General features: G+C 40.1%; 1 long non-coding RNA gene across 1 annotated transcript in view; it reads left to right on the top strand.

Moving 5' to 3' along the window:
- LOC109024687 (uncharacterized) overlaps window positions 1-26,106 on the top strand; it is a 41,618-nt gene that overhangs the window by 11,552 nt on the left and 3,960 nt on the right. The window contains exon 2 of the long non-coding RNA XR_002004175.1: window positions 6,734-6,874. This is a non-coding gene — a long non-coding RNA (uncharacterized lncRNA). The remainder of the gene's footprint in view (window positions 1-6,733; window positions 6,875-26,106) is intronic.

Below are 26,106 nucleotides of genomic sequence, written 5' to 3'. Positions count from 1 at the left end.
CATTCTCATAATAGTCCTACGAGGAAGGTTTATTTGGATCCCCACTTTAAAGAGGAGGATCTTTAAAGTAGAATTTCTAAGTGAGTAAGCAGCCTGCATTAGCCTAGCTAATGCAGAGCCAGGATTCAAAGCCAGATCTATGAACCCCTCCAGTATACTGTCTCTTAGTATCAGCTTCCATTTCTTGGACACAAACAGTGGGACCCAGAGATTGGAAGGCCGTGTAGCATTCAGAGGAAAGAGTCTCAGGAAGTCAGGAGATAGTTTTCCTCCAATTTCTGCCAGTAACAGGCTAGATGAGTCTGGGTGAGTCACTAAAATTCCCCTTTTTCTGAATCTGCAAGCAGGGTCCACAGTGTGTGAGATGCAAAAGATATGAGCCAAGGAAGGTTAATCTCTTCCAAATCTATAGAGTTTTAAAAAAGCACCATGCAAATGCAAAGTGTTCCTTATCATAATCCTTAACATTATTATTCCAGCCTATTCATCTACCAATGAACCTGGGATAGAGTGCCTGGCTCTGCCCCTGGATTCTGGTGCCATTTAAGTGCCAAGACAAATGGTCTCAGGGAGTCAGGGGTGATCCATTATCTGGATATGGATTATTTCTCAGGAGTAAATTGTTAGCCCTGTCAGGTGGCTGATGAATTCTCCCACTGCACCTGGGGGCTCATCACTCTGCATGGGACGTGCAGGGAATGCAAGCAGCACAGCAGCTGGAGTCGCAGTGTGACTCTGCAGATGGGGTCTTGGGGGCGGGGAACAAGGATGTGTTGGTTAGGTTCCAGGGAGCAGCAAACGACCCCACCCATCCTTGAGTGAAAAGACAGATAATGAACCCCACCCACCCACAGTCCAGCCCAGGGCAGAAAAGGGTAACTCCTTCCTCCTCCTGATGCTTGAAGCATCTTTGGGGAGAACAAAGCAGAAAAGAGGCTGACAGATTCATACACAAGGAGCTACTGACAGAGAGATGAGAAGAATGGGCAAGAGAAAGAGAAATAGAAAAACAAGACATGGAGAAAGGGATAAAAAAGACAGGAAAAGAAAATGAATAAAATAAATAAAGGATCACAGAAAAGAGACACATGGAGGAAGAGGAATACAGTTAAAAGAGAAACCCAGAAATAGGAGCTAAGAGGAAAAGAAGAAAGAGAAAGAACTAGCTGGGTGCGGTGGCTCACGCCTGTAATCACAGCACTTTGGAAGGCAGAGGTGGGCAGATCACTTGAGCCCATGAATTAAAGACCAGCCTGGGCAACATAGCAAGACCCTGTCAACATAATTTTTTTTTTAATTAGCAAGGCATGTTGGCATGCACCTATAGTTCTAGCTACTCAGGAGGGTGAGGCAAGAGGATTGCTTGAGCCCAAGAGGTCAAGGCTGCAGCAAGCTATGATCATGCCACTGTGCTCCAGCCTGGGTGACAAAGTGAAACACTGTCAAAAAAAAAAAAAAAAGCAAAGAAAGAAAGAAAGAAAAAAGCAGACTCAGAAAGAATCCCCAAAAATGGGAAAGGTATATAGAGAAAGAAAAAAATAAGAAAAAGGGAAATATATGGGGAAAGACAAATCTAGACAGAAAACAAATAGGGGAAGAGAAAGGGGAAGAAACAAATAAAATAGAAAAGAAAAGTATACAGAGAAACAGAAAAATAGAACAACCAGAGATAAAGGAACACAGTGAAAGAAAAAGGGATGAGGGAGATATGAATACTGGGAAAAAAATAGGTGAAAAAAGTTAAGAAACATAGAAGAGGAGATTGAAGTCTTTAGGAGGACCAGAAACAGTTTTTTCCTCCCTCACTCCCACTTTCACTGTTAGCCATTCTTGTGGGGTAAAATCAGTCAGACACAGACACACATTCTGAGGCAAATATGCACATGAAAAATAGTACATCTGGACACAGAGGAGCTGAAAGACTTGAGATGTAGGCAGCGACAGACTCACAGTAGAGAGAGCCAACCTGAACACAAGAATGGGCCTCAGGCACAAACTGACAAGGAACTAGATATACCACTGCAGAAGATGACACAAAGGCACCTTAAAAGATGGACACGTGAATAGACAGGTACACAAGCAGATATCCGCCAGGATGGGAGGAGGAGGTTTGGCCTAGCTCCATTCCTCCTCTCTTCTCTTTGCCTTTGTGAAATACTCTAATAATGGGCATTTACCATTCTGGGTGTCCTGCCCTTGGGATTTTCCTTTAGGCTTTGCGAAGGTTGGTAGCAGTGTGTTTCATTTAAATAAACTCACTCCTGCTAGGGTCTGTTAGTTACTGTGTCTCCCCTCCTAGGAACACACGTCTCTCATCAGTTTAAATGATCATATCCAAAAGACCCCTTCAGGCATGAGTGTAAATGGCTGAATATCAGGCCCTTGGCTAAGACAGAGTTGCAGTCTGTCTTGACACTTACTCCAAGACTGGAACTTTTTGCCCCTAGTACGCCATGATCCTCCTTAACTTTACTGGACTTTCCTTTTCACCTCTGCAGTTTGAAGCAGTTGAGAAGGGGAGGCTATGCATCAGGATCCGCACCCCTACTTGAATAAGAGGAACGTCATAAGATTTCCTTGGTTAAAAAGCTTTTCTTGCGAAAGCGAAGTTTGAAAACCTCGGGGTTACACAGAGCCAGATGAATTCTAAGGGTCCTTCCAGCTCTGACATTCTGAAATTCTATGACTAAGAGCTAATTTGTTCAAATCTAAACCCGCAGTAATTGCACAGAACTTGATTGAATTTTCTGAGCAAACATGGCGTCACTGTCTGCCCCAATAAGTATTTAGCCATGGCCCCAGTTTATTGATTTTGTGCAGTATCAATATTTCTTGGTGCAGTTTCCAGCACTGACTGGTAGGTGCATGATGACGTGAAACATGTGGGCTCAAGATGCCCACCCAGGAAAGCCACAGGTGGTTGTTGCTGTGTCCACCTGGCTTGGGCTGGCACACAGACTGCACCAACCCCTCTGGCTCGTGCTGGGCACATGGAGGGGTAGCACGACTGCCTTTGAAATGGGCATGCTGATGGGGTGGGTGGATCAGGTTGCCCTAAAAGCTCAGGGATGCTGTAGCCAACGGGTCACAAAGAGAATAGCAGTGAATGGGGCTTGCTTTGTACAACTTCACTTTGATGCAAATCATCCCTGAAGGCTGCTGCCTCACTTAGTATTTCATTCATTCGTTCATTCTACAGAGAGTGCATGCTCTGTGCCAAGCTCTGTGCTAGAACTAAGAATATAGACATGAACAAGATACAGTCCAATATCTCCCAAGAATCTCATTTGTCAATCAGAATTGTGGTACAGTCAAGGGGGCAGTATGTGAACCAAAGTCAAGAAATATTGATGCCGGTCAGCATCAACAAACTTAGGCTATGGATAAATATTTATGAGAAGAAATAATTTGGTAGGAATATTACTGTATATGCACACTTTTAATTATTCCCTCTGGCAAAACTGATGAATCAGAGACCTTTTTTTGTATACAGTATTCAAGATGCAAAGAAGTCGTATAATTAGTTCAGGTAAAATAACTTGATTGTTTCCTAAGTACAACTCTGAAAAAGTACAAGTTAATTTAATACTTTTTGTTTATCTTTTAGTTACACATTCTCCATTATAGAGTTTTATTTGTTGGTGATGGTTTGAGAGCATTGTATTTTGGAGAGAATTAAAACATTTACTGGAAGAGAAAGGAAGATTGGTTCCTCTCTTTGGTGCTGCCATGACACTAAGCCTGTCATTCCCAAACAGAGATACATTCGTGTATGTTTGTGAGTTCTCTTGATCATTTGTCTTTTATATATCTAGACTTTCATACATGCACCAACCATACACAAAGCACCTTCTCTGATGCATGCACTGGGCCACGAGTGGGAACACTGGAAAGATTAGAGCATAGCCCCTGCCCTTGAAGGGCTTATGCTCCAGAAGGGGAGCCAACAAATAACTCGAGGACTTTATGATGAGTGGCGTAACAGAGGTGTGGACAAAGGGAAGCTGAGAAGAACAGGGACTAAGAGATGAGGGTATGTGGAGAAGCTTTAAGAGACGAGTGGCCTATGGTGGGGAGTGGTGGGGAAGGTCTGAAGGTCGACCCTATTCATCATTGTGGGGCTAGACGGAGCCATCCTCTTTCTCCAGACTCTGTTTTGTTTTGTTTTAATCAGTAGAATGTATTTGTGAGAACCACAGAACTACACTGCAAGCAGATCAGTCTGTAGCTGGGATTAGCCTGGTAGCCTGCATCAGTTAACTGCTTCAATTTAGGATGAAATATAGCCACTCCTTTTGAAAAACACAATGCAGGGAGGGGGGGTGGTTGGAGACTGGTTCCTATCCCCTAAACTTAGCTTCTTGAAAATCAGATTTTCCTTACCCACCCAGCACTCCTATGTAGCAGAGTTATTCTTTTATGGGGGCAAAGTGGTTTGAGTAGCACTGGGTATCATGGTGGCTTTCAAATTACTCACATTCCAAAGGAGGTTTAATGATTTCCAAGATAATTGGTTGTAGAAATAAGTCCTTCTAAAAACCCAGCAATAGAATGTTCATGATGCCACAGGATGATTCAGAACATTTGGCCTTAATTACTTTGATTGTCCGCCAGGATTTAATATATGAATATTACATTGCGATCTTCAATTTAATTTCTTGTGTAAATGGATTGTGGCAGAATCCTGTAGTCCTGAACTGGCACATAACTCAGCGTGGGAGACACTATCTTAACTCATCTCATTACTCAAGCCATTTGTTGTCCTTCAGGCTTTGACAGCCAGGAGATGGGAAAGTAGCAGAGGTGATGTGATCTCTCAACCTGGGTCCAGACAGACATGAGCCATAGTCTCTACCGATTGCGTTGTTACACAGACACAGACAGCACTTATTTTCAGAAGAAGAAAAAAATGCCCCCATCAATGTGCAGCTGTGTGCTCTGGTCTTTCTTAGCATAATGGAGTGGAAAAAGCTGGGGCATGCATGCAAGAGACCTGAGTTCTAGTCCTAAGTTGGCCACTAACTTGCAGTATGATGGACAAGCCACTTAATTTCTCTGAGCTTTTGATTCCTCATCATTAGAACTACATAATCTCCAAGTGCTTTCCAGAGTGAAGGTTTTCTGACGTATTAATAGCACGTGGCAAATCTGACAGTTTTGGCACCATGGCTAAAAGAAGGTTGTTTCTATCCATCCTATGAATAATAAGCAGCCCCCCAAGAACGGGCAAAGTTTGAGGGAAGGGAGAGAGAGACAGGGCAGATAAGTGGGAGGGAAGAAGGAAGGGAAGGTGGAGAGAACAGCCCTGCAGCCTTACTGAGCTATCCCTCAGGGCCCAGGTGAGCTTGTTAGAACCTTAGCAAAATGGGGGACATTTGAGCCTGGGAAGGTTGATGGAAATTAGAGGAAGAAAATGAGCCTCAAAAAGCATTAAATGGGAAGCCACAGTGTTGGAAAATTTATTTGTACCACATATAACAGAAAGCTTGCATCTAGAGTGTATAAAGAACTCCTAGAAATGAATATGAAAAGGACAATCTAGTAGGATAAAATGGACAAAAGACTTAAATGGGAATTGTACAAAAGAGTATATCCAAAAGGCCAATGAACATATGAAAAGATGCTCAACCTCATTAGTCACCAGAGAATTGCAAATCAAACCACAATGAGATACCACTGCACACCCACCAGAGTGATTAAAATGTAAAACTCTGACAATACTTACTGTTAATAATGATTTGGTGCAATGGAAGAGTGCAAATTGATACAAACTTTGAAAAACTGGCAGCATCTAGCAAATGGAACATGTGCTTACGACTCAGTGATTCCACTACTAACAGAAATGCAGGCACATGTGCACCAAAAGTCAAACAAAAATAACCATAATAGTGTTAGTCAAACAGTCCCAAACTGAAAATGCCCATCTGCAGTAGAATGGTTAACTCAGTTGTGGCATATTCACAAAAGGGAATATTATACAGCAATGAGAAGGAACAATATCAGTTTTATGCAACAACATGGATTAATCTCACAAACATAATATTGAATGAAAGAAGCCAGAAACAAAAGCGTACATACTGAATTATTACATAAAAGTCAGTAACTGGCAAAGCTATAATGTTTAGTGATGCATGCTAAGGTGTACAAGTCTAAATAAAAGCAAGGAAGTGATTTTTGGAAAAGTCAGAAAAGTTGTTACCTTTTAGTAGGGGAGAAAGGAGTTATGATTAGGGAAAGGACACAAGTTGGGCATTGGAGTGCTGATAATATTCTATTTTTAACCAGGTAACGATTAATATGGGTGTTTCATTGAACAAGTTGTGCATTTATGATTTATGCACTTTTCTTTATGTGTGGTATATTTCACAATTTAAAAAATAAAGCTTTAAAAATGCAGAGATTGAAAAAAGTCAAAGCTAAATGTTTGTTTCAGACTAATGCAACTCCAATTCCTATCGATTCTCTCAGGACCCTGCAGATTCTAGACTTTTGGCAAAGAGAGGACCAGAGTTTGTGTCTCATTTCTCTCAGTATCTGCCTGTCACAATCTTCCAAATTTAAAGCTAACCTGACCCCAGTTGGTACCTAACAGCCACCAGCCAGTTGACTGGAGTCAGAGACACCTTGTTCCTGCTACTTTCTAGTTCCCTCTCATTTCCCCATTCTCAAACTATTCTTGTTCCATTTCAGTTCCATCTTTCTCCTGAGTCTTTATTCCGTCTTCTGTTTGCAGCCCTGTTCCTTCCTTTTGGACTAATGGCTGAGTGACCCAACTGGATTTCCTTGGCTTGAACCTGAGCAAGCCCTCTCTCTCTAAAGACTTGAATGCCTACTCCCTTCACTGAGTGGTTTCTTCTGTTCCTGACCAACTCAGGTAGGGTATCTACCACCTCCCCATCCCTAGATCTTAAAGGGTTAAAGTGCCTTATCTCAAATCCTTAGGGCCAGATGTTTTGAAATTCAGAATTTGGGGAATTTTATCAAGGTAATCATGTGTATTTGCCAATATCACATAACACCTCTAGCAGGTTGCAGTATAGCTCCCCATTATCAAATACATTAATATTTTTTGTCATGAAATATATGAATATTCACACTAAGTGGGATAAAGAAAGACTATTATAATATAAGTTAAAATGAGTTTTAACGTCAAACTTATGAGAACGTTTTTGTTTTTCAGAGCTTTGTGGTTTGGGAAGTGAAAATAAGAAATAGGAGCCCAATGCTTGTTTGGTGGATGGATGGGAGGATGGAAACATAGATGTACACAATGAATTACATGTGTTTATCATCCCAAGTGACAAATGTGCATTTAACAAGAGTCTTCATCACTTTAACCAATTGTGGGCACATCAGATTCCACCGCTGGCAAGAGGAACACTAATAGAAAAATCCACCACATAGGTCTGCTACCAGATCATGGATGGCCTGCCTGGGGTTAAGTGGCGATCCCTGGGCCACTCTTCTGCATAAAACATCCATCCAGCCCTTTTTCCTGGCTATGAGTGAGGTAGGCCTAACTAGAAGGGAAAGTTATGGGCATGGCAGGTACCTGGGGCTAGTCTGTTGGGTCCAGTTGGAAAGGAATGGATGGGCTTCAAGCACCAATTTCAGGTGGCCCTCCTTAAATAGTATTGCTCTCAGCAAGGCTTTGCAAAGGTATTGAGTGGAATTAGTTCGAGATCACCCTTCCCAGCAAGTACTCAGAGTGCAGTAAGTATATATTTCTAGGAAAGGGTACAGCTAGGTGTTTTTTTACTTCCAACCACCTGGGAGTGTGGATACTATATAGCTTATCGTCCTGGGATGCTTCAGAGGCAAAGCAGTGAGTTCCAGGAGAGGCTAGCAAGGGACTAGAACAGAGTCAAAGCCAAACCTTCAGGCTTCCCAACCCAGGAGACACCAAAGAATCATGGGAGACCTCATCAGGAGAAAACCACGCAGTTCCAGGACCGATGCCTAGAGGAGAAGCTCAGGGGAAGGTGGATTTGAGGAGAGGTTAGGAGGCTCAGCCTTAGAGCTTCAGGAAACTGGGTTGTTTGCTCCTAGAAGATGGAAACTGAGTTACCAGCTAGGCATCTCCCATAGCTCTGCCCCAGGCTTTTCAATCTTAAAACAATAAGACAGGACTTACGTGAGCTCTTTCATCTGTTTCTGCTCTGCTTTCCAGAGCTCATAAATCTATGATTCTCTTTTAAATAATCTTTGTTTTTTTCTCATAAGAGTAATACATGCTCCTTGTTGAAACTTTGAAAAGTCAGGTAACTATATAAATATTTAGACTCACCTATCATCCCACCCACCTCTCACACATTTGCGTGTATTACCTTTCTGCTTGCTTGCTTTTATTTTCCATGTCTTTACAAAATTGTGATCATAGACTTTTGTATTTTGAGTTAGACACTTAAGTATTTGTGAGCATTTCCCATGTCACCACAAAAGCTATCATTCTAGTCTAATTTGAACATCCATCAGACATTGTGGGGCACACTTAGCAAGGATAAAATGTGTACCCTGCCCTTATGGAACTTATACTCTTGTTGAGAAGATGAGGTTGATATATATGGAACCAATAGTGATAAATACAAATGGAATATAATGAAATGTCACTTTGAGGGATAGGCTGGAAGGACAGTAAGAATCCAAAAGAGGGAAAGACTGATGTGGGCAGCACTAGTAAGGGGAGGCTCCTGGAGAAGGCAGGACTTAAATTGGCCTTTAAAGGATAAGGAAAAGGGGAATGAGAAAGGTAGAAGCATGAAGAAAACAGACACAATGGGGGAAAGCCGGATTGAGTAATCCCAAACCCTTTATGCTAATCATTGTTGTTGATAATACAGAGCTACCCAGGGCCAGGATTTCAGGACTGTTCAGGGTCCCACCTAATATATGAACAAATAAACCCAGGTCTCTAACTTAAAGGGGATTTGGAGGCTAAATGCATGAAAAATGAAGCACTGGTATTAATATGGCAGTAGCTTAGACTCAGACCTTTTTGCATTTAGTAACTGACTTGCTTCTTTGCTGCATCTTGCACAGTGATGGCTCAAACATCACAGAGTCACCAGTTGGACAACTTCCTAGCTAGATAGCAGATTACATGACTCCAGAGCCCTGGTCACAGTCAACTGACTACTGTGGGTTGGTACAAGAAGAGGGTAAACAGAGAGAAAGCCCATGTCACAAGCCCCCTTCTTCATACACTGAAGACACAGCCAAAAACTTGTTGTAAATGTTAATTAAGCCATTAATTTGTGATCTGAAGATCTCCCCAGTGAGACTAGGAGTTTCATTAGGACAGAAAGCCAGTGGTTTGAAAAACAGTAGAAATGTACATGAAATACTACAGTTTAAGATTCATTTGGGATGCATCAGAAATGCCCTTGCCTATGGTCAGGAGACTTGCCACTAACTAGCTATATGATTTTGACTAAATTCTATTACTTCTTGGAGTCCATCTCAGTTTTCTTCCTCATCTGTAAAATGGGAACTATTTCAAAGTTCCCTTTTGGCACCAAAATTCTATGAACCTACAATTTCTTTGGACCACCACCACTTTTCAGATTTCAGGATCCCCTACAACAATGCAAATAACCCTAAGAAAAAGCTACATCTTACCCTGTGTTGCCAGTCACCACCATACCTGGGAATCGAAGTCCTTTGGGGAATGGGACCAGGAGAGCAAGCAGGCCCAGCCAGAGGGGAAAGGCACAAAAAGGAGAAGTTGGTGGACCCCAAGATGTCACCAGTTAAGCAGAGAGAGGATCTTGATACCTCCTACTCTATCTGCCTGTCCCCTGAGTGCCCAGCAGCAGGCTGTGCTTTACTGCATGCCTACGTAGGTGCCTGCTCACCACAGGGTGCCCTAGCTGCCAGCATGCTATTCCAGGCCAATAGGAGAACCCTGAGGTGAGGTATCCTGGGGCCAATCATAGGTGGAAATATCTCTTTAATGGCCAGAGAGATTGGCTCCTTTTCATTGGTTCAGACCAACTGAAGGCTCTCTGGACTCTCAGCCAATGCCAAGCCATCAGCCAACAGGAATATGCTTTGCTGCTGGATCTTGTTTTCGTCTAGGGCTGATGGGTAGCCCTGCCCCAAGGGCTGCCTTGTCTCTTCATTGTCATCCCTGACTGAAAACTTTTGCCGTGAACACAGAAGGCATGAGCAGTGGGACTTAAACGAGTCAGCTCAGAGAGAGGTAGGCATGCTTGGGGCCAGGGGCCATGCCTGGGCCCAGTCTCTGCAGGTGAGTGCAGGTGAACCAGTGAAGGAGAGAATAAGCAAGTAGAATTGGTGGGCATGGGCACTATGAGATTAAAGCTAAGGGCAGATCCTGACCGATCAAGCCCTTCCTTCCCACAAGCCATGAGTATCTGAGTAGCTTGTCCACACCCTATGGTTCCCTCTTTACTCTTTCTCTGTAGCCCCAACCACAACCAGGGAGGGGTTCCTCCCAAGAAAGTAAGAGAAGCTTATTGGAGAAGGTGTGCCGGCTCCCACTTGCAACCTGCATTCCCTGACTTAGGATGCCCGCAATGATCAGAGATATAGACTTGGTGACTCTGGCCTTCAGAGATACATGGATTCCATAATATTCACTTCTAACATCTCAGACTATAGTCTGACTATCTCCTCATATGCTTTAAGGAAGTCTAGGGTTGTGGGTTCGATCCTGGGTAAGTTGGATAGCCTTCTTCACTTTGGTCTCTGACCATTGACACAATTATTAGTCCCATCCAAGGGCAAAATCTCTAACCTGAACAGCTATTTAAGCAATATGTACACAGGAGGCAGAATGAGAGAGTATGGAGGGTACAGTGAAAAGCCTTCCCTGTTTCTGGAAACATTCAGTCTTACATCAAACACTCACTGAATGCCTTTTATGAGGCAGACACTCTACTAGATACTAAGATAACAAAAAGGAATAAGACACATGAACTTTTGGTGAATCCCACCAGGGCAGAGCCAAAGGGAAGAGTGTGTTTTAAGCACTGGTGATAGACTACCTTTAAAAATAGACCTGAGATTATAGTTGGCTTTGGAATCCCCCAGACCTAGCCCTTGGTAAAACTGGTCACAAATGTCTGTTTACAATGCCCCTTAAGGTGCTCCTCTATTAAAACTTTCTTTCAGAAAAAAAAACTATACTTCAAAATTTATGTAAGACCTTGGGCAAGTCAATTCTCAGTCCTCCCTTCCTTAAAATAACAAGTTTAGGTTTGGGGCTGTGAAGCCCTTTCCAAATCTAATAGATCATCTAGGCGTCTGTAGTAGCAGTCATTTACTCATTAGTATAAATTTAAGTAGCTATGTTCCTTCTCCCTGGATTAGCTACATTTTAAGCTTTGTTTCCAATTGTGGAATGAAAGACTTTGTCACTTAAAAATATTGCAGGGATCTGCCTACAAGAGGGAAAAGAATTTGTGGAAGGGAAATGAAGATTAAAGAGGTTATAATAAACCTCCCCAATATCCTAACATCCTCTTTCCTTGGGCTCTAGGGCCCTGCACTCTGTTGAGGTTAATCCCAACAGATTACTTAGTTACTAATAAAAAGAATCATTAAAAATAAAAAATTAAGCCCTCTTGGGGGCTTACAATGATCTAAGATCCAAGAAACTGTTCCAATAATGAACCTGAAAAGCCTAGTGAAAAGTTCTGAGGACACATTATACAGGCTCAGGATGCAGGAATTGCAAACAGCACTTTGCCCCTTGCTCTTCCCTCCAGTTTTGGCTTCCTTTGGAGCCTAGATCTCAGTCCTACTGGCCACAGATATTTTCAATGATTCAAGGTCAGGAAAAGGGAAAATGATTCAGAAATGCACATGATTCCTTAAGTACATTTAATTGTAAAATACATCTAATCAATCCGATCACCTGTCTGAACATGGCAGCTAGGAGAAGCAAAGCAAAGCTTTTGAGTTTCACTCCAAACCAAAGTAAGAAGCTAAAGGCGGTAGGGGGAAGGGATGGGATCAATGAATCCAATCAATGGTCTATATTAATGTTTCTTATATGATAGTGCTGATTTGCAGCTTTCCAGGTGCCAAATGGCATCTGGGAAACATTACTCCATCCCCCAATTGACGTAATAATTAGATTGCATAAATGGTTCCTCTGCGCTCACTGCCAGCCCAAGAGACAAATGTTATTGGTGAGCCAATCAATCTTTCCCCCCGTTAAAGTTTCAACCTGCGTCAGCAATTATGCTGTGGAGGTCGAAAGCCACCCAAATGAGTGAAAACTGGCAAAGATGAATTTCAGGAGTGGATTATACTGCACTATTTCCCAGCAGAGTGTGTATGGTCAGAAACTGGACAGGTACATGAACAGATCTGCAGCTGGATATACCACCAGGGGCCAGAAGAGGAAAGAAAGTCTAGTGGCATCTTCCGCAAAATTTTGCTTTTCTCTATTCCAGTCGTCTCCTTCATACTTAGATAAACCAAGGGGCTGAGGAGAGTATGTCAGGGGAAGGCATTAGTAATTTGTTATTAGTCTTTGTGTTAGGCTGAATAATGCTCCCCCTCCCATAAAATCCATGTTCTATTCCCAAGAACATGTGAATATTATCTTCTATGAGACTTTGCAGATGTGATTAAATTAAGCATCTTGATATAGACAGATTATCTTGGACTAGCCAGCTGGGCCCTAAATGCAATCACAAGTGCCCTTATAAGTGTGTCAGAGAGAGATTGCAGACAGAAGAAGAGAAGGCAATGTGACCATGGAGGCAGTGATTGGAGTGGCGTGGCCACCAGCCAAAGAATGCCAGCAACCATCAGAAGTGGGAAGGGGCAAAAGATGCATTCTCCCCTAGAGCCTCCAAAGGGAGCTCAGCCCTGCCAGCACCTTGATCTTGGCTCAGGAAACATATCGGACTTTTGGCCTCCGGACTTTGAGATAATAAATTTCTATTGTGTTAAGCCATAAAATTTGTGGTCGTTTGTTACAGCAGCCCTAGGAAACTAATATAGATCTCCATTACTAAGCCCAGGTCATAGGTAGAATGATAAACAACCTTCCTGTTGTATTGTAAAGAGCATCAAAATCCTCCTCTAGCCAAAATAGGCCCTCAATCTATCATGATGCAATGTCAAGGACTAGGAATCCAAAATTCACACATATATGTCAACATTTCTACTTTTCGAGCAATTCTTTCTTGCTACTACATTGCAAACAGTACACATAAGCCCTTGTTTTCCATTAGTCCTTTTGCATGAATTTATGCATCCAATTAACTCCAGCCACCAGGCAAGCCTTGGAGGGACAGGGAGGGACACTGAGCAGGTAGGGAAATACAGTAAATATGTCTAAATTGAAACCACAATTGGGCTCAAATCAAATCTTTTTTAGTAATAACACTAAGTAGGGCCTTTAGGAAAACCAGTCATGGCAGAACTAACTTAATTTACTCTTCTGATAAGGTTACAAGGCTTGTAGATCAGGAGAATGCTGTAGACAGGATGCATCTGGATTTTAACAAGGCTTTTGACTTAGACTCTCATGAGCCCTTTATAGATAAAGTGAAGAAATACAGACTGCAGGTGAGACACCAGAGGTAGCAGGTGGCTGCTGATATGTGGATCAGTGTCTCTAGTGATAGGTCACAGATCTTTACATCAGTGTCAGTCAAGTCACCATTCTTATCCAACAGCTCAGACAGATGGCATGCTCTCTGAGAGTGAGGATGCTGGGAAGCTAGAGGATCTAGCTAACAGATTGGATGGGAGACTCAGGATCCAAAACAGTCTCAGTAGGCTGGAGCATGGGCTGACCTCTGTGAAATGCAATGTCCAGCATTAGGAATTCAAAATTCACATGTACAAAGACAGGCTTATATACAGAGCAGCCGTCAGCATACAGAAGGCAGAGGAGATCAGTAGGCAGACAGCTGGATGAGTCAGAAGAATGGTGAGGCTGGCAAAAATAAAAAAATTTAAACAATAAAAGCTAAATGTAGCTGAATGTGCCTCTCTGGAAACAAGAGAGAACCGTGCTAACACTTGATTATTTTCCATTATCCAGGCCATACTGGGTTCCATTCTGGGCAAAATTCCTTTTATCTCCCTGATGTGTGTTATCTTTAAAAAATAAATAAAAACAAAAGGTGGAGGGGAAATGGAGAGATGTTGGTCAAAAGATATAAAGTTTCAGTTAGGAAGAAGAAATTCTGGAGATCTATTCTACAGCATAGTGACTACAGTTAATAATAATGTATACTTGAAAATTGCTAAGAGTATATCTTAAATATTCTCACCACACACACATACTAAGTATGTGAGGTAATGGATATGTTAAATAGCTTGATTCAATCATTTCACAATGTATGCATATATCAAAATGTCACATTGTACATTGTAAATATATACAATTTTGTTTGTCAATTACCTCTTAATAAAGCTGGGCAGAAAAATACAAAAAAACTTACCAAAGTATGTAAAGTGAAAATTGACAGTGTTCCTCCCTCCCAGTACCTAACCCCAAAGGTAATCACTGTTAACAGAATACTGAGTATCCTTCCACACTTATCTTTGAAATTATTTATGATGTGCAATTTATTAACACAAATGAAAGCAAGCTATATGTATTGTTCTTGGCCTTGCTTTTGATTTGACAATATATCATGGGCATTTTCCCATGTCAGTGATCATAAGAGCTAATAATTACTGTACATTTTCCACGTACCAAATACAATTCTATAAATACTTCATATTTTCATTCAGTTAAAACTCATAATAACTTCCATGAGATGAAGACTATTGTTATTATTCCCGCTGTAGAGAAAAGAAAACAGCTCAGAGGACTTTCCTAAGATTACAGTTATTTAATGGCAGAGGTTGGATTTGAGTTCAGGTCTATCTGGTGCGAGAATCTATGCTCTTAACATCTACACCAAGCTGCCTGTTAGTTCTTTGAGGGCTACCTCATTTTAAAAAAATACAGTATAGGAGTTTATTGTATGTGTATCATAATTTAATTAATCTTATGTTAGTGGACATAAGATTGTTCTGTTATTGAAAGATTTTTCAGAGCTTTTAATATGCTAATGTGCATTATGAACCTCTTCAGAGGTGGATGTAGTAGGCAATGTGTTCAAAACTTCCCTAACCATGGCATCTTTTTTTTCTCACAGAGTACTTGAGAGACTGGAGCATTGGGGATCAGATTTTGGTGTGCATCTGCATCATCTGGGATACTTTTCAAATGCAGATCCCCAGGCCTCAACTAAAGTGCTTCTGATATGGATAATTTATAGATCACACATTGAGAAATACTGCTGTGTGCTATGGGATTAATATTTGATGTATAAAATGAATATGAGTAGCTACATAACCACAGTTTTATTGATCAAAGACATGAGTAGCTGGGAGACAGAAACACTCTTTTCCCTTCCCTCCTCAGGTCACCTAATCATCAGAACCTTATTCACTCCAATGCCAGAAACCCACATCAAGGATGCATTAATCTGGCATCCCCAGTGAGCTAAGTTCCCAGGAGACTAAGCCACCAGTAACCATCACACCTCTCCACCTCCCTCAACGAAGAACTTGCCACTACTGAAAGTATAAGATAATAATAGATTAAAATCCATTAATCAGTAAGTTAATATTCCATGCATATTCTAACTCTTACTATTGAGACCTCTTTTTTTCAGTTTCTCTCATCTACAGATACATTAAGAATAGTCAGTTTCTTTTCTTTCTTTCTTTCTTTCTTTCTTTCTTTCTTTTCTTTCTTTCTTTCTTTTCTTTTCTTTCTTTCTTTGTTTTTCTTTCTTTCTTTTTTTTTCTCTGAGACACAGTTTCTCTCTTGTTGCCCAGACTGGAGTGCAATGGTGTGATCTCAGCTCACCAGAACCTTTGCCTCCTGGGTTCAAGCAATTCTCCTGCCTCAGCCTCCTGAGTAGCTGGGATTACAGGCATGAACCACCACGCCTGGCTAATTTTGTATTTTTAGTAGAGACGGGGTTTCTCCATGTTGGTCAGGCTGGTCTCGAACTCCCGACCTCAGGTGATCCACCCGCCTCGGCCTCCCAAAGTGCTGGGACTACAGGTGTGAGCCACCACGCCCAGCCTAAGAATAGTCAGTTTGTAACACAAATATCTGCAGAACAAGAATTAACCCAATAGCGACAAAAACAAATATGAGAGAATAAATGTTATTATGTGTTTTTTAAACTGTGAGTTTGGAGAAGTACAAGATGTCCTGCTTGTGCTCTCAAGTTATATTTAATGTCATCAAATCCCACTCACCATTGCAGGTTATTGCTTAAGGGTCACCTGAGGTCGAAGTGGAGACAGGAGAGAAAGGACAAAGGGGGAAAGGATGAGAGGGTGAAGACATAGCCAGACTGCTCAAAGGAGTGTTTAGCAGGGAGGCTCCTGGAAACATTCATCTCCAGTGAGTGGACAGGGGGGCTTACTTGAGAAGGAGCCAGAGTAGGCTATTGCTGTTCAACCCCAAACCCTGCACTTGAGACCCCCTCCACAAATCACATGCTGAGATTTCCAAAATACCCTTGCCCTTAGAATCTCAAAGGATTCTCACTTCAGCTGCAAGAAGCCAAGGGGGCATCACTACACACCCTATTTGACAAGTGGGGCTTTAAAGGCTACAGAGGTTTGGAAGAGGCAATGCCTAGTGTAGAAAAGGAAACCAACAGATCATGATGCAGTGGAAAGTATACTGGAATTTATAAATTTACATTTAGCAGAATCTCAAGCATGTCAAATTGCATAGAAAAAAAAGCTGGAAGGAAATATGGACCCAATACTGATCATTATGGATGACTGACGTTTTCTTCTTCATACGTGTCTGGGTTTTCCTCTCCCCTCAAACATTTTACAATGGGCTTTACTGGTTTTATACACAATAAAAAAGGTAAATACTAAAGAAAAATAGGGCATCAGCCTAAAATTCATGTTCCATCTCTGCTCCTCTCACTCTCTGAGACTCAGTTTCTACAACCATCCTCAGGGAACTGAGATTGGATGGAGATATTGACTGAGAGAAAGAAAAAGAAAGGAAAAGAAAGGGAAAGAAAAGAAATGGAAGGAAAGGGAAGAGAAAGAAAAGAAAGGGAAGGAAAAGGGAAGAGAAAGAAAAGAAAGGGAAGGAAAAGGGAAGAGAAGAGAAAGGAAGGCAAGGAAAGGTCAAGACTAAGATGGTGGTCTAGTTGAAGTTATCTTGGAAAAGGAGATACTGTTCTCTGACCTCAGAGATGGTGGCTATGATAATGCTTTGCAAATTGTCAAGAGCTATTATGCAAATGACAAGACTCATTGCTCTTAAAGACCCCTGCTCCCCATCGGACATATGTGTGCATGCACGCACGCACACACACACACACACCCCTTCCCTAAACTGCTTGAACATTTACACTTTGGCTCAATTTTCTCTTCCATTTTGGCGATCTCATTACCAATTCCAGGCAGAGTCTGTTCTCTGCTTGTCACTAGCCAATCTAGCTACCTTGGATTCCCCAGCATATCTGAGTTTTTTTCCCCCTATAGACTGTTGTCATTAACAAGTGTCATCTACATAACCCAAAGCCATGTCCCAGAGCTCTGCAAGAGCCAGCATAGTGACTAAAAATGCAGCCTGGTCCAACCAGGACAGGATCTACATTTCCTTCTTTCAAGCCATATTAATTACCTCACTATGATAATTCCTCACCTATGCCAAGAGTCTATGGTTTTCAAAGAAGCTGTATATTCTGTATCTTTCTGGGGCCTCACAGCAGTATTGGAAGGGAGGCAAGTCAGAGATGGACACTACTGTTTACAGAACACAGAGAGGGCAAGTGACCTGTTCTAGAATCACAGAGAGTGAGTAAAAGATAGTATCAGAATTCAAATCCAACTTTATCCCATACCCAAGCCAGGCTCTTTCTCCTATAACATAGCATTAGCTTACAGTTGGATATGGAGAAAGGAAAACACAGAAAATGAGTAACTATGCACATGACCATTGAGAGATTCAACATGACATGGTTGCAAAACCTTTTTCTTACTGGAATAAGACGAGATCCATGACTTGTAATAAGACTCCATTTGGAATCTGGAAGCCAGATAAGAGAAAGTTCTCTGTCTGAGATTAGCACTGGGCTCTTCCACGAATCATTTCTTCATTCATTTTTTCATTCACTTATTCAGTATATAAGCATTTATTAAATGTTTCATATGCACCAGGCACTGTGCTTAGTGCTGATGGATAAGATATAAAGAAAGGCAGGATATGGTCCAGAGCCTCAAGGAATTCATCAGGGTCTAAGAGGGAGGAATTTAAAACAGACATGGCTAATTCCAAATACATATCAAAGTAGGATTCATGCCATGAAAGAGTAAAATGCTCTGGTAGCCTAGAGAAAAGATTCAGATCTGTTTGCTGTTTGGGGGATGTGGGATGACTTCATGCTGTATGAAACTGACCAAGGAAGGATGAGTAGAATTTGAAGAAATAGGAACTGGGTGGGTGTAGGGACTGCCAGGAAGAGAACAGCATGATATAGGCACAGTGGTAAGAAACCAGACGGATTAGATGGGAATCAGTGAATAATTCTGTTTTGATGGAGCTGGGATTGGATACAAGAAAGAAAAAGATAAGATGGGAATATATATTTGGGCCAGATCATGGTAAGTTTGGAATACTGTGGGCCCAGCATCAGTTTCCATCCTTCTCAGAGGCCAGCAGTGGCTATGCAGGAAGGATTTGAGGAAGGCACAAAGGATGGACGCTGCTCCCTCGGATCCAGAGGCTAAGGGAAAAAATAGTGATGCTTACATTGGTTCCAAAAGAGGGAAAGCCACACTAAGTCTTTTTGGCAGGGTAGCAAATAATGGCAAGTTGCTTTCAGAGAAAATGTGCTCAATTTTGGTTTTTTAAAATTGTTTTTATATATTTAGGGGGTAGAAGTCCAGATTTCTTACATGCATGTATTGCCTAGCGATGAAGTCTGGGCTTTTAGTGTACCCACCCCCCAAAGAGTGAACACCGTAGCCAATATGTAATTTTTCAATCCTCATCCGTCTCCCACTCTCCCACCTTTTGAAGTCTCCAAAGTCTGTTATTTCTCCCTGTATGTTCATGTGTATCCATTGTTTGGCTCCCACTTCTAAGTGAGAACATGTGGTATTTGTCTTTCTGATACTGAGCTATTTCACTTAAGATAATAGCCCCCAGTTCCATCCATCTTCCTGCAAAAAAACATGACTTCATTCTTTTTATGGCTGGGTAGTATTCGATGGTGTATACATACACCATATTTTCTTTATCCAGTCATCCATTGATGGACATGTAGGTTGATTCTGTGACTTTGCTATTGTAACTAGTGCTGTGATAAACATGTGAGTGCAGGCATTTTAAAAAAATAATGATTTATTTTCATTTCAGGAGAAACCCAGTAGTAGGATTGCTGAATCAAATGGTAGTTCTATTTTTAGTTCTTTGAGAAATCTCCGTGCTGGAAAATGCTCAATTTTGTTCACTGAAATTTTGGCCTTGGCACCTTCCCCAGTTCACCTTCTATGCCTTTACTTGTGCTAAACTTTAAACCTGTAGTGTCATCCTCAGCCTATCTCCCATGAATTCCACTTGTTGAGGATGCAGATTCATTTTGTTCAAGGTATTTTTCCTGCCCTTTGCTTCAGTGGTCCTCACTTCCCCATAGTTAAAGCCACTGATACCTATTTCTGCTCAGTCTTCTTCCTGGCTCCTCCTTGGCGTACTTCTTTGGAGTTAGTCTTTTTTAGTTTAGTTCCTGGTCCTCTTCTCATAGTCTAATTTGAAGATGCCATTCCTGAGCAATGTGGTCCACACTCATGGTTGCAACTTCTTTGCCAATAACCTCTAAATCTTTATCTTCTCTTTTCTGAGTCCATGTCCCACAAATCCAGTTGCCTCATTGTACATCTCCACTTTGATGTACCACAGTTAACTCCAACTCGAAATCTCTTTCACCATTCTAGAAGAAATAAACTTCTAGAAGAAATCTCTTCCACCATTCTAGAAGAAACAAACATGCTTTTCCACCTAATCTACTATCATATGCTTCATCATGCAAATTAGGCACCTAGACCTTTTTCTTGACACTCTCCACCCACTGTCCCCTAAATATCCAAACAACAAGCAAGTCTTGAAATTTCTACTTCTTTAATATTAGCCGACTATGTCTGCTTCTCTTTATCTCCCTGCTGATATTTCAACTGGATTCCTAAAATAGCCTTCTAACTGATGTCCTTGACCCCAAATAATGCGCCCCAATTCTCACACAAGCCATGAATCAGTACTCTTTTCAAATATCACTTCTTCCAGGAAGCATCTCTGGATCCCTCTCAACCAGTCCTCTCTTCACATAGATCTTGCTCTGGGAATAATGGAATTAAATAGCATCTCACAGCCAAAAACTTCAGAAATGCTGATGTTATGTCCTGTTTCTGTAAGAAGAAATTGGAACAAGGGAGATTTATGCTCCCCAAAAATATTCTTGAGGTGTATTCTGCTGTGGAGAATCCTGAGGTACATGTAAACCTAAGAGAGCAGGAGTTCAGGAATTGGGAGTGGGCTCCAAGGGAGCAGCCAGCTCTGTAGAATCCACACTAATCTGCCTCCAAACACTCCAAGTTTTCTAATTTTACCCTTTTTCTTTGGCTTTCTCACCAAAGATGTGACCCACCGCTGCAGGGATTTGGGAAATAAAATGCATCATTAATCAAAAATTACTCTTCCCTAAAATAAAATATTAGCTCTGTTGGGTAGTTAATTGCATTATCAGAATGAACAGCTCATCCTCTTTTACAAGGGCTTTAAACACTGATCGCCTAATAAGTGCAGGAATTATAGTTAATCTAGCTCAAAATTTAATTACGATGAGTCATACATCACAAAGCAAGCACACGGGGCAAAACTCTGGTGAAGTCATGTCCAACTGACCTTGACCCCAGGCCTGCTGGTTCTTCTTTCTAAGTGGGAAATTGGAAATTCTTCCTGTTTGTGAAATAACAGGGACATCCAAACAAGACCCACCCCAGTCTACCTCAGAAGTCTTACAGGAAAGCCTGCCTTAATCAAATCTTGCAATGAGAAAGCCCAGAAGCAATTCTCCCTCTGGGCTCTGCCTTTCCAGACCCTGTTAGAGTATTATGCAGTTAGATTTGAAGAACACCATTACAGTGGATCCAGGCTGGGACTAGGTATTAAGGAATTGCGTGAGACGTTCAGAATTTCAAGAATGCATCTAAATATATAGTTTCAAAGACTTTCGTGGTTGACACAGACCTAAAAAGTCAACAGTTCCTCCATGTGGTATGGCTTTGTGTCCTCGAATTCTCCCAATTGTTCACATAACTGAGGACAATCTTCCAGGTTTTTTTCTGAGTAAAAAAAGCTGATCAGCCTTCTTCATTTGGAATTTTCCACTTCTAATAATGTGGTTTAAGAAGTTATTATCTCTGAGCAGTTACTGGCACCTAAATTATTTTCTCACTGGTCATTTTAATTATTTGTATACATATGCAGGTTGAACTCAATTGCCTCACTTTTCATTAATGACTGCTAAATTCTTTTATATTTAACCCATTATTCAAGCTAGTCATGACTTTGGGGAACACTCTTTCTGCCCTCCAAAATAGCTAGATCTTCTTCTTGCTCTTTGCCATCTGTACTACTGAAAAGCAATTCTATTTTTTTTTCCTGTTTGGAAGTCATACATAGTTTTCTTTACCATTTCAAGGGTGTATCAATCTCTATGTATTTATTTCCTGATGAGGGTATTAAGGAAGCCTCTTATATGTCTTTATTCAATCTTCCTACCCTCTAGGTTGACTTCCTTTTCTTGGTATTTTGGGGCTTAGGAGAAAAAGATTTTCATCCAAACCTTCCATGATTATAGGCATGTTAGTCATATTTCCTTCTCTTCCATTTTGCTTATCTGTTGTTGTGCTACAAACCATCCGAAATTTAGTGGTCTTAAGCAACAATTTTATGTTATTCATTATTTCATGGATCAGGAATTTGAGACGGCCTTGCCTAGTGGTTTGTTTCTCATTCATGTGGAGTTGGCTGGAGGGCTGGGACTGGACACTCCACTTTCAAGATCGCTTCTGCACCTACATGTCCTCAAGGTCTGGAACCTTGTACCCCACCTCAATATGACATCTCATCCTCCAGGCCCACTCCATATGACTTGAGCTTTTCATAGCGTTGATGGTCTTAGGGTAGTCACATGTTGGCTGGCTTTCAAGAAATCAGTGAAAATTTCCAGAGAAGTTAAGAGCTATTCCAAGTACTGTAACAGCATCATTTCTATTGTATTTTATTGGTAAAAGCAGTCACAGGTCCCATCCGGACTCAAAAAGTTAGAGAAATAGACTCTACTTCTTGATGGGGTAGTGGCATTGCAAAACAGCATATAGAATATGACATATTGTTGTAGCTGTCTTTGGAAAATACAAACTTCCACACTTTCTACAGATTTCCAGACTTAAAAGTCTCATACTTTAAAATACACATGGAAAGACTGTACAAGAATGGAGAAATTTCAAGAAATAAAGATTTAAGGAATTGGACTATTTACCTTGAAGATAGTATCATGTGGTGGATGAAACAAGGATTTAAATTCATAAAAATCTAGATTCAAATCCTACCATGAATCTTACAAATTTTAAACCCATGGAAAAATAACTTTATACATCAATAAACATTTACTAAGCATTTTAATATGCTAAGCATTGTGCTAGAAACCTAGGTATACATAAATGCCTAAAACAATATATAAGCCTTCAAAAAGGATCTTGAATGAGACCCATGTTTCATGTTTGGGTAACCAGTTGTTTTGTGTTGCTATTTACTGTGATAAAACATACAGGAGGAGATAATAGTTTCTGTATAAGCTAAAGTGCAGGGTTAAGCAGGGGAAGATGTCAAATAGGCAGTCAGAAATACTAGAATACTGAATGGTCTGGTCTAAAGATACAGTTTTGGCAGTGATCAAAATAAAAATGGTAACTGAAGCCCTAGAAGTGTATGAGTGTGCAGAGCGAGAAGAAAAGGTGGCATAAAAATGATCCCTGATAAAACATCAGTGTTTACGGGGTAAATGGTGAAAAAGGAACTTGCAGAGAAAAGATTACTGGATTTGAAGACATAACATTAGAAGCCTGAAAATTAAACAAAGAGAGGAAAAATAAAAAATGTCAACATAGTGTTAATGAGCTGTGAGACCACTGAAATCAGCCTCATAGACATAATCAGAGTCATCAAAGGAGGAGGGAGGACAGAAAAAATATTTTAAGAAATAATGGCTGAATATTTTTCAAATTAGAAAAAATTATGAACCCATAAATCTAAGAATCTCAACAAATCCCAAGCATAAAAATTGTGAAAAACTACACCAAGGGACATCATAACCCAATTGCTTAAAATCAGTGATAAAGATAAAATCTTATCTTTAAGATAAATCTTAAAAGAAGCCAGTACAAGGGGACTGGGAGTGGGGTGGGTTAGGTGGGTGATGGAAGACACATTACCTAAAGATGGACAATTATAAGAAAGACAGCAGATTTCTTATTGGAAATGATGCAAGTTATAAGACATCAGAAAAAAATATATTTAAAAGCACTGAAACAAACCTGTTAACCATGCTAACAATGGACACAGGAAAGCTAAAGTGGCTATATCAATACATGCGAAGTAGACTTCAGACCAGTGAGGGTCTTTTCATACTGTTAAACAGGTTAATTCATTAAAAATACATAATAATCTTATATAATGAGGTTCAAAAATACATGATGCAAACACTGATAGAGCTTAGACAAATCCACGATCACGGTTGGAGATTTCACTACCCTTCTGTCTTAGTCTATTTTGTGTTGCTGTAAAGGAATATCTAAGGCTGGGGAGTTTTTAAAGGAATTAGTTTTATTTGGCTCATAGTTGTGCAGGCTATACAAGAAGCATGGAGCAAGCATTTGCTCTTGATGAGGGCTTCAGGGAGCTTCCACTCATGGCAGAAGGCGAACGGGAGCCAGCAAGTACAAAGATCACATAGCAAGAGAGAAACCAAGGTGTGGGGAGGTTTCAGGCTCTTTTTAAAAACCAGCTTTTGTGGGAACTAAGAGGGCAAGAACTCACTTTCCCTCATCTCAGGGAGGACATGAATCTATTCATGAGGTATCAGCCCCCATGACCCAAACACATCCCATTAGGCTCCACTTCCAACATCGGGGATTAAATTTCAACATGAGGCTTGGAGGTATATCCAAACTATAGTAGCAACAAATGATAGAAAAGTAGAAGGTTAGTGAGATTGGAAAAGACTAAAAAAGCGCTTTCAACGAAATTGACCGAAGTGACATTTATAGAGCACTTCACCCAAAGTATTGGAATAAATATTTTTCCGAGTACAGATAGAACATTTATCATGATAGACCATATTATGGCTCATAAAACAAACCTGAATACCTTAAAAAATAGTAAAATTATACAAATATATTCTGATCAATATGGAATTGAATTAGAAACCAGTAACAGAAAGACATTTGAAAAGTTCCCAAATATTTAAAAAAAAAAACCTAAACAATACACTTAAATTACCCGTGGGCCAAATAGGAACTCATAAGAAATGGAAAATATTTTGAAGTGAATAAAAATGATAATGCAAAATACCAATTTTGCAGATTGCAGATGAAGTAGTGCTCAGTGGACAATTTATACTATGAAAGGCTATATTAGAAAAGAAGAAAGGGCTCATATCAATAATCTAAACTTCCACTTTAAGAAACTGTAAAGTAAAAGCAAATTAAGCTCAAAGTAAGGAGAAAGAGGGGCATAAAGTTAAGGGTAGAAATCAATAAAATATTATGTAAAACAGAAATACAATTGCGAAAATCAACAAAACCAAAAGCTAATTTTTTGAGTAGTTAAATAAAATTGTTAAACCTCTAGCCAGACTGTTCAGGAAAAAAAAGAAAGAAGACATAATTTACTAATATCAGGAATGAGAGGGGTGATACCACTGCAGATTTTACAGATAACGAAAGAATATTATAGACAATTTTAGGCTAATAGTTTCAACAACTTAGATGAAATGAGCAAATTTCTTAAAAGATGTAAGCTATCAAAGCTCGCTCAAGAAGAAAGAATTTGTAGTTGAAAACCTTTCTACATAAAAAATTCTAGGACCAGACAGCTTTTCTGGTCATTTTTACCAAATATTGAAGAAAGAAATAATACCAATCCTACACAAACATTTCCAGAAATATAAAGATGAGGGAATACTTTACGACTCAGTCTATGAGCCAGCATTACCCTGAGACTAAAACCAGTTGTAATCAATACAAGTAAAGCAAACTATATATCAATATCTCTTACAAGCATAAAGATGAAAATGTTTAACTAATTTTATGAAATCAAACCCAGTAATACATTTAAAAGATACTACATCATAGTTAAGTGAAATTTATTCAAGGATTGCAATGTTGGATTAATATTTGAAAATGTCAATATATAATAATTCACCATATTAACAAAGAAAATCCATATAATTATCTTAGTAATGTAGCAAAAACACGTTCTACAATATTCAATGTCCATTCCTGGTGTTAAAAATAGAAACTTCTATGCAAACCTGCCATAGAAGACAGCATCTTCAAACTGATAAATGGAAAACCTGCTGCTAATATCACACTGAATGTTTGAAAGACTGAATGCTTTTGCCCTAAGATCAGTAGTAAGGTAAGGGTGTCTACTTTCACCACTTCTGTTCAATATTTTACTGGAGACCACACTCAATACAATAAGGTGAGAAAATACATAAAAGACATATGTATTTGGAACAAAGATATTTTATTCCCAGACTACAGGATCATCTCTGTAGAAAATCATAAGGAATCTACAAAAAAGCTATTAAAAGTAATAAGTGAGTTTAGCAAGGCTGCAGGATACAAGGTCAATATATAAAAATCAATTTTTGTACCCTAGCAACAAACAAAAGGAAATTGAAAAATTTTAAATATTATTTTCAATACCGTCAAATAATATAAAATACTTAGGAATAAATTTGACAAATAACATGGAAAACATGTACATAATATTGCTGAAAG

The sequence above is a fragment of the Gorilla gorilla genome, chromosome X (genome assembly GCF_029281585.2).
Source record: "Gorilla gorilla gorilla isolate KB3781 chromosome X, NHGRI_mGorGor1-v2.1_pri, whole genome shotgun sequence".
Taxonomy (NCBI): Eukaryota; Metazoa; Chordata; class Mammalia; order Primates; family Hominidae; genus Gorilla; species Gorilla gorilla.
The sequence above is the reverse complement of the archived record's forward strand: the minus strand, read 5'-3'. Positions and strand labels throughout refer to the sequence as shown.